The sequence below is a fragment of the Protopterus annectens genome, chromosome 17.part0 (genome assembly GCF_019279795.1).
Source record: "Protopterus annectens isolate FY-2018-M chromosome 17.part0, PAN1.0, whole genome shotgun sequence".
Taxonomy (NCBI): Eukaryota; Metazoa; Chordata; order Ceratodontiformes; family Protopteridae; genus Protopterus; species Protopterus annectens.
Window position 1 is genome coordinate 627,630,102 of NC_056751.1, and position 14,057 is coordinate 627,644,158.

The following is a 14,057-nucleotide window of genomic DNA, read 5'->3' on the forward strand; positions in this document are numbered from 1 at the left end:
GCTTCAGACTGTAAAAAACCTACCTGGGGATGGAATATACTAGATATTGTGTGTGTTCCCAAAGAAATTACTGTAACTTCAAGTCAAGTTTTACCACCACTGATGTGCAGTAATCATGGGGTTATTAAGGTTAATTTGTTGCTAGATAATTCTGCCACACTGAAATCTAAGCCAATGCACAGAAGGTTAATTACAGATTATAGGGAAGTAAAACAGTTACTATATAAAACTAACTGGAGTGAGGTGTTTAGTGGAAAAACTGCAGATGGAATGTGGAAAGTTTTGAAAGAGCAATTGTTTGAGTGCAAAAAGTCAAAAAAATGGCAGGATCTAGGCACGCAACATCAGGGGGCTATATTTCCATAAGAACAAGATACCTGATTAAGGTGAGAGACAAAAAATATAAGAAATTGAAGAGAGGTCAAACTACAACTTTGAAAACTGAAATAAACAAGCTGGACAGACAGATTAAGCATAGTGTTAGACAAGATCAAGAAATATTTGAAGAAAATTTATATAAAGATACTGAGCATAATAGGAAACCTTTTTATAGATACATAAGATATGGAAGGAGTAAAGATACACAAATTGATAAAGTGCGTGCAGATTCTAAAATTTATTCTCAGACACAACAGATTATAGATATATTTACAAAATCTTATGCAAAACAGTTTGGCTCCACAAAAGGGGTGGTAAGTTGTCCTAGTGACATCCAGGTAACCCCAGATACTGGAATCAATTAGATAATATTGAAAAAGAACTGTGCAAACTGGATCCAAGCAAAGCGCAGGGAGGAGAAGGAATAAGTAACAATGACCTGAGAACACTTCAGCAAGAACTTACACTACCATTATATCTATTATTTACTAGGTCATATAAATATGGGGCGATTCCTCAAGATTGGAGACATGCACTTACTAAATCTGTCATTAAGGGAAAGGGGAGTAGGACAAACTCAGAATCATATAGACCCTTAAGTCTACTTTCATGTTGTGGAAAAATAATGGAGAAGGTAATACTGGATAAGTTATTGTCAGAACTGGATAGGTTGGGACTTGAAACTATATATCAGCATGCATATGTTGAAAACAGATCTATTACCACCTGCAACATGATGTTCTATAACAATATAATAACAGCTATGAATGAAAAATTGTGCTGTGATGTAATTGATATAGATTTAAGTTCAGCATTTGAGAGGGTCATATACAAAACACTGATCAATAAATTAGTACAACTAGGTATTGATGTACTGTTGATAAGATGGATAGCTGCATGGCTTACAGATACGACATGGCAAGTATCACACACCAACTGGACAGGTGAAATCATTGGTTACACTCAATGTGTCCCACAGGGCTCTGTCCTAGGCCCTTACTTGTTTAAATTGTATCTTTCAGACCTTACTTTTTCATCTGAGGTGTTCAGCTGTCAATATGCAGATGACCTGAAATTGGGTAAACTGATTACAAGTGCTACAGATAAGGCTTGTCTGCAAAATAATTTGACTAAATTGACCATTTGGGCACAGGAAAATAATAGGTTGATAAATACATCAAAAACTAAGCATATTGGATTTGGGAGACAAACTGAAAGGTGAATATTTAATACAGCACACAGTGATTGAAACTGTAGACTCACTTAAGGACCTGGTAGATTCAGCTATGACTTTTCTAATCATATCAACCAATTGGCTAATGATAGTTATAGAACTACAGGTTGTATAAAAAGATTTATAAAATCTAGGAAATCAAAAATAATGAAGTTATTGTTTGTTAGTTACATTAGACCCAAACCTGAGTATGAAATAAGAATATGGAAACCCTAAAGGAAAACAAGCATGAATAAACTGAAAAGAGTACAGTGGAAATATACTAAGGGCATCCATGGATGTGAAAATCTAAGGTATTATGAAAAACTAAAATATCTGAACTTGTACAGTGTCTCTTACAGATATTTAAGAGATCTTATTCAGGGCATTTAGGGACAACTACCTCTGGGAATGTTTGGGGTTATCAAAAAGTACTAGAGAATCGCCAGATAACCTATGTAGAAGATTCTATAGGAATGAGAAGTGTACTAATTGGTTCTCTGAGTAGCTGATGCTTGGAATAGACTACATTACAGCAAGTACTAGTTTAGATATTTTTAAGAACGGCCTGGACATTTATTATGGGAACAAGTGTTTTAGTATATTGGCAAGCTAGAATGGCATTAATGCCCATGCTTGAAACATTTGTATGTATGTATGTATGAAAAGCACTCTCTAACCAGCAGTCCAAACTTCTGCTTGGCCTCATCCCCTTCCATCATCATTCTTTCTCTCTCACTTGTTATTTGCTCACAATACCTTGGTTCCTTTTCTTCAGTAAATTCCAGCCCCTTCTTGCCTATATTCTTTACCCTTGTTTTTAATCATTGTTATTGGTAAAATATATTTTTGCCATTCTTATGTTGAATTCGTTCTTAGAATAATTTCTGTTAATAACTGTTTGACACCTCAACCCATGTGCAAAATGGGAAAAAGAGGTTGAGGATGGATGGATTTGTATGGCTGTTATTTTCTTAAAGACTTGCATCCAAAATCCTACTCTCTCCTTACTTCAGGAAATCCCCTCCCCCATTTCATCACTGTCCCTTTCTACTTTATTTGTAACATCCTGCTTATGTTATGCATACCAGCCTTAACTGCATACCTCTAAAGTATCATTCAAATCAGGTAAACCTAAAATCACTTTGTTCCATGGGGAGTGTCAACTTATCCCACTTAACTCTTACCCTCTTTGACTACAAAAATAAATTAATTCAACTCCTTATTAATTAGCACTCAACTTCTCTAGTTATTAAAAATATGCCTGACCTGTGTATGAAACTAAAGGGTTTAGTAACATTTTCACTGCATGTATCTTACTATCAACATCCACAATCAAGAGCTTCTCAATTTTTGCATTATCTTTTATTTACTCTCTTCCCACATATACTTAGCTGCTATAATAAAATCCATTTTAATCCACACACCTTAATACTTTATCTTATTAGGATGCTATTAATGTGTATCACAAATGATGTGGAGGTACACAGTTTACTGCCATAGTATTCATTCCATCTTCATCTTCATTTATTTTATATCCAGGAGTGACTTTAAACCACATCAAAATGTTTTAGAACAGGGGTGTCCAACCTTTTGGCTTGCCGGGGCCGCATTGATTGAACAGAAATTGTCTTGGGGCCGCATATAAAATATATCATATAGTTAACTCTTTTGCTGCCACGGGAGACCAAAGTCGACCTCCTGGCTGTACTGTAGGTGCATTCGAACAATTAATACATGTAATAAATGCCTAATATTTGCCTTAAAATTCTAATTCTCATTCTGATTTTAATTCTCTAATCTAACAGTTAACTCTAACATCTTAGTTAATATATAGATTTTTTTTTTTTACAAAGAAACAGATTTTCACTACAGCAGTAGCATTTCTCACTGGGAAAACCACTCCAGCAGTCCATCTACATACAATGTCAACATTAGCAGTCCTACAATGCTATAATCCACAAAAATAAGCCAACAAATTTGCAATAAAATGAAAAATTCACATTACTGACTTAATAAAACAATTCTGAATAAGGTACAAGAGGGTCTCACCCAAACAAATGACTGGTGCCAGAAACATGGCCTCAAGCTAAATGCCAAAAAATGCACAATTATCCCTTTGAGGAGAGTGATGTCCCCACAAATTATCACATTAATAACAATGTTGTAAAATCAGTCGTGAGGTGCTCGGGCACCAGGTTGATAGAAACCTGACTTTTGACCACCACGTTGTCTCCGTTGGAAAGCTTTTACATGGCCCACCTCATTAGTAAAGGTATCTCATCCAGGGACAAGGAGGTCATAACATCCCTGTATTCTTCCTTTACAAGAGCAATTAGCTAAACACCCTTTTGGCAAGTGCCTCAGCAAAACACCCTGCCAAAGAAAGACTACAACCATTTCTGACAAAAGCTCAAAGGACTGAGTTCACTTAGTTATCCAAACAGACTAAAAGCTTCTTGCTTTCCTCTGTCTCTCACTGGCCCCTATAAATTTCATCACTGGCTTGCTTTCCAGGCTAAGAAAGATCCTGCCTTAAGAGACTTTCTCCACTTCAGAAATACTGGTTATATTTAAAACACTCACTACAAAGACCACAGCCTTCACTGCAACATAAACAAGCCACTTTGTATGGACAGCTTCTTGACACAAAAACTTTCAACTTCTGTAAAAAGCTCCTCACATTATCAAACAATGTAGTTCAACAACACTACAATTGGATGGATATCCATGAATGTACTCCTTAAGTAAGTAGCATAGCCTTCATCAAACTGGAAGGAAAATCCACATACTAAACTTTCCCAGTTGGATGGCTAAGATCTAATACTGGTTACTCAAGTGTACTTGTCTAAGTAGAGGGGCCTATTTAACTAAGAATTCCATTTGCAAAAATATATTCAGTATATATATTAAATCTTTCTCCCTTATACACGCACACACACACACATGCACACACACACACACACACACACACACACACACACACACACACACACACACACTTCTACTTTCACGCACACAAACATTCTGCTTTCATGCATGCACTCACTCACACCATACTTACCTATTAATACAGGTTAAGTGCTGTCTCTTTAAAAGGTAAAGGCGGCAAATCCATAGACGAGTCCCTCTTCAAGAAGAGCACACACATTGATTCTTAAATAATGGTGCGAAAACACAGACCCTTCTTTGGTGCAAAAAATCAAAACTAGAAGGATGCTTTGGTGCATGATGTTAGAGTTACAGGTCACGGGCACGAAAAACACAACAAAAAGTATTTTTGGCATGCGTACATCGATGATGGAGTTAGAGTTAGAGGGCCGCATGGCAGAGCTCTGAGGGCCGCATGCGGCCCGTGGGCCGCAGGTTGGACACATCTATTTTAGAACACTAACATGTCTCTTTTCTGGATTTATCGAGTAGAAAATAATATCATTTGTGAATAAATCTAAGTCTTATTGATTAATGCACCAGTTATATCCTTTAATTTGTGACTCCATTATTTCCTTAGTCAAAGACTCTAAATAGCAAATAACAAAAGCTAAAGAGGACACCCCTGCCAGTCTCCTCCTGGCCGGTGTTAACATTTTGGGGCACCCAGGAAAAGTGAAGTTGGGGGACCCTAGGCATTTCCAATCAGAGCCACCCCCCCCCAAGCAAGCATTTAATTCATGCTGCAAACTTTTAGGAGTAGTATATATAAACTGACCTGTAGCTACAACGTGCTTACATTACAACAGGCATATGCATGACAGTATGTTAACCTATCTCACAAAGGGGTATTCACCATTACTGGCATTTAAGCAGCAATGATGCATTACATGAACTGTATGTACAGGGTTGGACGGACGAAGGTGAAACGGCACCTTAGGATGGACGGTCACACACACACACACACACACACACACACACACACACACACACACACACACACTTCCGGTCCTCCCCTCTGTTTCCTCTCATCTCATGCACATTACTTTTTTCTTCCTTTTCTCACATTTTGCTTTACTCTTTCTTTATGCTCTGAAGTGCATTTGAAATTTTTTTTCCCTTTTTATACAACCTTTTCATCCAATGATGCCTTCAACAGAAATTTTGATTAAGGAAAGAAACTCCGTGTTGCTGTTCAGCTTTAGTTTTCCTTGCATCCTTTCAACACACCTTTCCTGACCAAGACAATATGGTAAAAATCATTTGGGAAATAACTCAAATAAGCCAGGGTCCAAGAAGCCATAGGTTTATAGATGCTCTGGGATGCATGTTACAGCAGTTTTCCAACCTTTTAATCCAATGGTGGCCTAAACTGAAATCATGAATAAGACCAGAATTTCAGCCTTATTTTTCTTTCTTTCAAGGAAGAAGCAAAGTTGTGCCCAAGGCTTAATGTTCAAAGCTGACAATACAGTAGCTCACAATAAATGAACAAGCCAACTGTTATGAGGATATACAGGTCCTATCTGGGAATAGTGCCTGCTTCCCTAACTCCCTAAAAAAGACAGTCACTGCCTATGCATCCCTCCGGTATTAGACTGGGATGAAAGCAGAGGTTCAAATTGCCACAATCATGTATTTCAAGTTACTTCTGACATAAATGTAGATGGGGTGAGGAGCAAGGAGGCATGCTAACTCCCAAAGTCAGAGCCACCTGTACATATGCCTGATGTGTGATTGTGAAGAAAGTGAAAAATAATGATTGCAGTACTGTATTCTACTTTGTTGCTCTAATGGGTACAGATGAGAGCATATGCCATTATCAGCTTTATTCTAACATGGTCATATCACAGCCCTGTTCAGGGTAAAAAGCACAATCAGAAAGTTAATACATTTTTCTCCAATCAGCAACAGCTTTTGTGGGGCCCCCACTCAGTCAAGGATGATTAAGGGAGCCACCTGTATCCATTTATATAGCCTAGGGAGTGCGGGCCACTAGACTCCTAGAAGATCCAAGTGTCTGAATGCTCTGTGATATGTTTTATGCCTTACTTTTGAAATATAATTACTTGTTAGCTGCATTTTTTACTGATACCCAGAAGAATAATGTAAGTGTCCTTGCAGTATTAGGTTTGTACACATATAAAAATCAGTGATTTACACACACACACACACACACACACACACACACACACACACACACACACACACACACACACACAAGCATAAGTCATAGCAATATTAGTTTTGCACTTATTTCAGCAAATAGCAATACCTTGTGCAACACTGGTATTGCCACACCAGATTAGTAACTGCTGTTTGGCAGTCGTCAAACTGCAGCAAGAGTAAGTCACTTTTACTTACCTCATTGAGGAGTAATGTATACCTATCACTGTCTCTGATTTCACAGACATTCCCTGGCATTGCTCATGTTCATTATTAGCTTTATCCCAGTAGGATCATATCATAGCCATGTCCAGGTTAAAATGTATATTCAGGAAATTAATAATTTTCTTCTCATTTTTCTCCAACCAGCAGCAGTTTTTTATGGAGCCCACACACAATCAAGGATGATTAAGGGGGCCTCCTACAGCCATGGGTATTGCAGGTACCTAAAGCTGGTGATGTTGTTAGTTTTAGTGGAGAGAATGTCCACCAGAAGGGTTTAACTAGGCCAGGGGCACTATGACAGTGGCAAAATATTTAATCAAATTGTAAATCCTGTTATTTGATAAAAACACTATTACTATAACCAGAGATACCTTTGAATTTTAAAGGAGATACAAATATGAGTAACTACCCACCTGTTTCAATAACTACACAATTTGCTGTACTAGCTTTAGTTGGTCTGACAGACAAGTTACAAAAAAAATCAAGATAAAATAACTTGCTGTGGTTGGGGACCCCCAGTGACTGTAGGGTTTGCTATTGCCTAAAGCCAGGTTATGTTTCCTCTGTTCAAACAAGGCTGCTGGAAAGAACCATCCTGCCTTAATTCTTGCCTCTGGCCCTTCATATATCTTCCTAATTAACCCACCTATTCTATCAGATAATGCAAATGCTGCCTTTGCCCTACTCATAAAATCACGTCTGACTCTATCAAATGCTTTCTCTGCATCAGAAGCGACCAACAATAGTAGTATTTCCTTATACTCTGTTTCCATCTGGATCATCATTGCTCTATTAATGTTGTAAAATACTGCCTCGCCTTCACAACAAAACACACTGATCCATAAACTTAAGTTATGTACTTGCCATAATGATAGATCTGTGTTTCTGTTTTCATCCTTCCTCAACTGATGGATTTTGGATCAGACTTCGGCTGCTTTTGCAGACTTAATATCTGTAGCTCTGGCTCCTTCCCCTACCCATTATCCTCTCGTGTTCCCCACATTACCTCAGATGCATTTTACCCTCAAATCATGCAAAACAATTACATGAATTATAAATATGAATTACCATAAACAACGTACTGAAGACTGCATGCAGCTGGAAGACTATGTAATGCTGTACTTATGGCAGCCTATACACTGAATGGCAGTTCAGAACAAATGCATTTTGCGAACCAGGCCTTAACGATGGATGTAATATTAAATGTTTACTTAAATTAAGGAGTATAAGAAGGTAATTTAAATAGATTTAACATTAATTGCAGGAGGATACTCTTTACTGGTATTTAAGAACATCAGTTGTAAAGTATATATACCCTATAGTGCATATTAGTTGATTCTATATGATATTTACAAAAAAACAAAAAAATTAAAAAATTGAACATTTTTAAAAATGATGAATTCAATTCTACACACCTCAACAATACGTACATGAAATTAAAAGTTACGTAAATAGTATAAACTTGTTAAAAAGAACAGAAGTAACTATACTTACAATAAGGTTTTATACACATGGATTCATTTTTAGTTGAGGTTCAACTTAATATATGAATATTGTTGTATGTATTAATTTTAACACATACTTATTTTAACATACAATTATTTTGGTACAAAATTATTTCAGTTAACATTTACTGACTGTTTACACTGGAGTTTACTATGAATGTACGTGACATGCAGAGAATTTTAATGTACTGACAAAGAATTTAAAACATTTTTTTCTTGTAAACCAAGACTGCAAAGTTGATATTTATGTAGATTAGGACATAATTTAATTTACTCAGTAATGAAATGTAGAACTTGACTGGTCAACTTCATCACATGGTTTCACTGTAATTAGTGAAACACTTTTTATTTCGTTCGTTTGTATTAGAAGTTTTAATCTGAAGAAGTCGCTTTATGTGTGAGCGACGAAAAGCGCTTAATTAAAACTGAAATTTATTTACATTCATCTTTAGTGGATTATTTCAATACAACTTTTTGGACTGTTCTGCGAATTGAGTTGAAGCAATCTGTGGGTCGTTAGCCTATACACTCGTACTAGAAGCCAAAGAATACTTTGCATGAGATGGAAACAGGGAAGGAAGGAGGGAGGTTGAGGAAGGACAGAAACAGACAAAACAAATCTACTGTTATGGTTAAATACATAACTTTTGTATATGTCTTGTCTGTCCATTCCTCAACTGGTGGGACAGAGTCCCAAGCTACCAAGTTCCACAGGTGGTCTCATGCTAGGATGTTCCAGAGGACAATAGTACTGAAAGTTGCCCTATCACTGAAAAGCAGATCCAATTTGTAATGGGAAATGAAGGTATGTACATTAGACCAGGTGGCAGCAGCACAAATGTCATCAATCAAAGCCCTAGAAAAGAAGGTTGAAGAACAGGAGAGAGCTGTTGTTGAATGTTTTTGGTGGTCTAGATAAAGCCAAACCTTTTTACTTACATACATGAGAGATATAGCCAATCAACCATCTAGCTAACGTAACCTTTGACATTCCTTGACCTATCTTGGCTTTAGAAATGAAACAACTGATTTGACCTCCTGAAAGGTTTGGTTCCATGAAGGTAGGAACATAATTGTCTGTGCACATCCAATAAATGGAGTATGTATTCTTCTTTATTTGAAAAATTTCGAAAGAAGACGAGTAGATTAATACTCTGACTGAAGTCAGTGAAGCTATTTCAGGCAAAAGGGAAGGGTTCATGCATAAAAAAAACATTGTCCACGTGGAAAATAATATATGGACGTTGGCAAGACAGGGCTTATAGTTCTGACACCCTTCTAGCTGAAATAAATGCTACCAGGAACAGGGTTTTTAAGTCAGAATTTTCAGTCCACATTGCTTGGATCGAGACTTTGTAGCAAGACAGTCATGTCCCAAGGGGAAGTAGGATCCTTGAATGTCAGTCTAAGAAAAAAAGTGCTCCTCAGTAAAGCTTTTCGCAACTTAATTGAGGCTATGGAAGTGTGATTCTCTCCATTATGGAAGTTTGCATTCTCTGCCAGCTGAACCTTGACAGTTGAGTAACTTTCTCTGTTATGGAAAATAGAGGCAAGGAAATCTAACACTCCTGATACAGGAGGCGAAATGGGGTCTAAATTTCTCTGTGAAGCCCAAGTGGAAAATCGTTTCCATTTACTTTGAAAATTTTCCTAGTGGACAGTTTCTGAGAAGTAAGAATATGAACCCCTTGGGATGAAAGCCAGGACTGACTAGCCACAGTTGGAGATGGAGAAACCATGTGGTTAGTTTTAGGGCTCAGATGTCCAGATAAGGCATTTCAGACAGATGAAACAGGAGATCTGGATTCAAATCCAGCACCTAACAGAATGTAACAGATGAGACCAAAGGAAGGCAACCACACCTATCTAGGCTAAAAAAGGGCAATGAGGATGACAGTGATCTTCCATTGTAATGCTTTCGGCAGGAATTCTGGAATTAAGAGAGTTGGTGAAAGCGTATAGGAGACCAGGGGACCAATCATGGATCACAGCATCTCTCAGGGACTCTCCCTCTAGAGGGATCAGAGCAAAGAACTTTCCCCCTCTGAAACTGATAGGAGAAGCAAAAAAGACTGCAGCATGTTTAGTCCCAGTGATGAAAGATTTGTATCACCACTGTCGGACTGAGATACCACTCGTGAGGTAGCAGAATAGATCTGCTCAACTTGTCCATTAGAATGTTGGTTTTCCCTGGTATGTGTGTTGCAATCAGAAAGCTGCTGGATGATATCTCCCACTCCCACACTCTCACTGCTTCTTGACACACGGGTTAGGAGTGCTTTCTCTCCCCTTGTTTGTTGATGTATTAGATTATTGACAGTGTTGTTGATCTCGACAGAAATCGCTCCTAGAGGAAGGGCATTCTGAAAAGACTGTAACGTTAGGAGGACTGCCATCAACTCTAAGATACTGATGTGAAGAATGGCCCATGTAATGACTCCTCCCACTCCACCCTAACTGGGAAGCATCTGTTTCCACTATGGCTTTGGAAGAGGGAGGAACAGAGGGACAGCCCTGAAACTACTCTGGAGATTGAATACACCAAAGTACATGATTTCTGCAGATCTTTGTTAAGTGGATTGGAAAAGTCATGCACTAGGATCTGATGAACCATTAAACCACTAGTGTTCACTGTGATACTCTATTATATTACCTTGCCAAAGGGACCAAAGCAATGAAGGCTGCCATCAATCCTAAAAGTCAAAGAATAATCCTGGCAGGCAGTGTCCAATAGGAAAGAAGTTGTTGAGCCTGATTTTTTACAGTGAGTAACCTGTTCTCTGGTAACCTTGCAATATGAATGGTCATGTCCCAATCAGCTCCTATGAACTCTAGGACCTGTACTGGGAAAAACTGAGATTTGTCCTGGTTCAATGCAATTCCCAGGTTGGAGCATAGCTGAAGCAAATAGTTTCGGCCTGGACTAGGACAGACCTAGTAGGAGTGATAAGCAGCCAGTCTTATAGAAAGGGGAGCACCCAGAACCTCTGCAGTCAGAGATGAGCTGTGGAGAGACCAAAGGGCAGGGCTCTGAACTAAAAATGACTGGCTCCCAGCCAGAAGTAAAGGAACCTTCTGGAGCATTTGCCCATTTTGATGTGGTAGTATACATGCTGAAGGTCCATCGAGTACATCCAGTCTTCTTTACACAGAAAGGGAAGGCTAGACTGTACCATGACCATTTGGAACTTTTCATGTTTGACATACTGAATGAAATGACTGAGGACCACAGTTGGCTTTAGGTCCCCAATATTTTTTGGCACTAAAAAGAATCTGGAATAAGTTCTGAACCATTGCCGGACTGGTGGGACCTGATGGATTACTCACTTGTCTAGCAGCTTTTTCATTTCTAATGCTACTGCTGCTTTTCTTTGAGAGGGTGGCACACAGGAAGGTTTCTTTCATAGTAGAGATGAACAGAAAAAGGGAATAAAAAAAGACATACTGTCCACACCCAGACAGCTTTTGTGATGGATGTCCAGGCATCTAGGTGCAGAGACAAGCACCCCTTGATGACCTCTAGAGTGTAGCAGTCCGGCAACCATTTAGAAGCATAGAAAAGGTCTCTTGGTGAAAGGACCCCTGAAGCTTTGATTCTGTGGGCCTCCTCAGCCACAAGAATAATATGCACTGTTAGAAAGAAAAAAAAAACTTTGCCTCGGGGGGGGGGGGGATTTCTGAAGGAATCCTGAAAAATCTCTTGGGACTTCTTAAACCACAGCTTCTTACCCCTTTTTGGTTTGTAAAAAAAGTCCTTTAGGGGTAGAAATCCATATGCCTATGGCAGAAAGAGTTTTCCCATCCTGATCACTCCTGGAGTGTGTGTATTTGACATTAGGACCAAACAAGGTGAAGCCATCAAACAGATAAAAAACTTCTTAAAGAGCTCCACAAAATCACACAAATGATTCCAGGCATGCCTCCTTACTGTAATGCCTGTTTCTGTGACTCTCAAAATACCTTCCGTTGCTGTATTCCTATCTTCTGCAGACATGGACCCAGAAACAGACTTGGAAAGCTGTTTGGTCAAGTCTCTCTGAAAACTACTCATGTCTGTCAAGTAATTCAGTGACTTTAACATAAAGGTAGCTGAAGGATAAACTCACTTCCCTAATCTGCTCAAAATCCTGGACTCTCTGTTAGGGGGATGGACAGATGAAACTTCTGAGAGCTCTTCCTTAGTGACTCCCACTACTGCTGGGCCTTCCTCCGCGGAAAAAGGTCTTTAAGCGTAACAAAATATTTGCCCGGTTTTCTGGGATTGTTTCTGTGACAGCCAGTTCCTTCCATGCCCACTGGGTGACTAAATCCACCATCAGAGAGGGGAACCACCCACGGACTAGCTAAGCCAGAGCCAAAAGCCTTAAAGAACACAGATTCCTCCTGGGAAGGGGCTTCAGAAAACCAATCTCCTTTCTGTCTGAGCAGCTCAAGAATCTCCCCGAATAAGATGTCCTCAAGGAGTGATCTTTGAAAGCCCTCCCCTTCATCAAAATCTGTGTCTTCTGTCAAAGACTCCTGGAGGAGTCAAGGTGTCTCCTCTTACACTTATGCTTCCAAATAACGTATGTGGGGAGAAGGTCCAGAGAGGACTCAGAACTCTGAGGGCAGTCCTGAATAAGGACCATCTCAAGGCTAGCATGAACTGGCTGCCCCAAATGGGACAGACTGTGCAGAGTCTGGACCCAGGGCAATCAGTTGCTGAGGGGGTTGAGATATCCAAACGCCAGCCTTAAAGAAAGCTCTTTCCACTGCCTCAAAGGCAAAAGTTGGGGGGACCAAGATTTCCACGGGTAGAAGCTGAAGCTGTCATACCAGCATGACCAACAGCACCACCCCAACTTGGCTCCAGGATGGAAGATGAAGTCAAGCTATCTAATGCAGTGGATCCAAGGAGAAGGGACTGCTCCAAAACTTCAGAGTCGAACCCTTACTCCCAGACTCGATGCAAAATTTCAGATCCAAAATCCTTCCAGCTCTGAAGAAATCAGAGCTGGTTGGGTCAGAAACAATGCCAGAGTCAAAGATGATTACAACTTCAGATCCAACATGGGCAACCTGGAAGAACCCAGCTCCAACATTCCCAAACTCTGAGATCAGATCAGGGTAGAGCTAGCCATAGGTAAGGGAGAGGGTCCAAAGTTCACTGGTCCAATGGAAGATGGTACTGAAAGAACCCCCAACTGAATATGGGTCCTGAGGAACCTCCTCATCATTCTAGCCACTTCAGCTTCTGTCAAACTTCTGGTAGACCTGAAGAACCTCAATCACAAAGATGTAGAAGGTGGCCTTCAAGTTCTCTCTAAGTATCTCTCCTGCAGAAAGGGTGACTGCAGCCTAAGAAAGACTGGATACAGGGAAAACATCAGCTCTGGTAAGGGAAGAGTCCTGGACTACACTGGAGTCGGATCCATGACATCAGTAGGATCCAAAAGCTTGGAAATTTTTGTCATCAGAGCCAAAGATAATACAGATGATGGAGAGCAATTGGAGATCATGTCCTCATCTCCTTGCCCATTTCTTTGGGCCTGTCACTCTTGTCCTCATTGTATTTATCTGAGGACTTTTTCCTCGATGGGGAAGCTCCAAATGCAGATTTTGAGCTGTCATAAGAAATGAGACTCTAGAACACGAGCTTA

The 14,057-nt window shown here is 39.4% G+C and overlaps 1 protein-coding gene across 3 annotated transcripts in view; it reads right to left on the minus strand.

Annotated features, from left to right (window-relative positions):
• TKFC (triokinase and FMN cyclase) overlaps window positions 1-14,057 on the minus strand; it is a 574,388-nt gene that overhangs the window by 479,668 nt on the left and 80,663 nt on the right. The gene's annotated exons all lie outside the window — the stretch shown is intronic.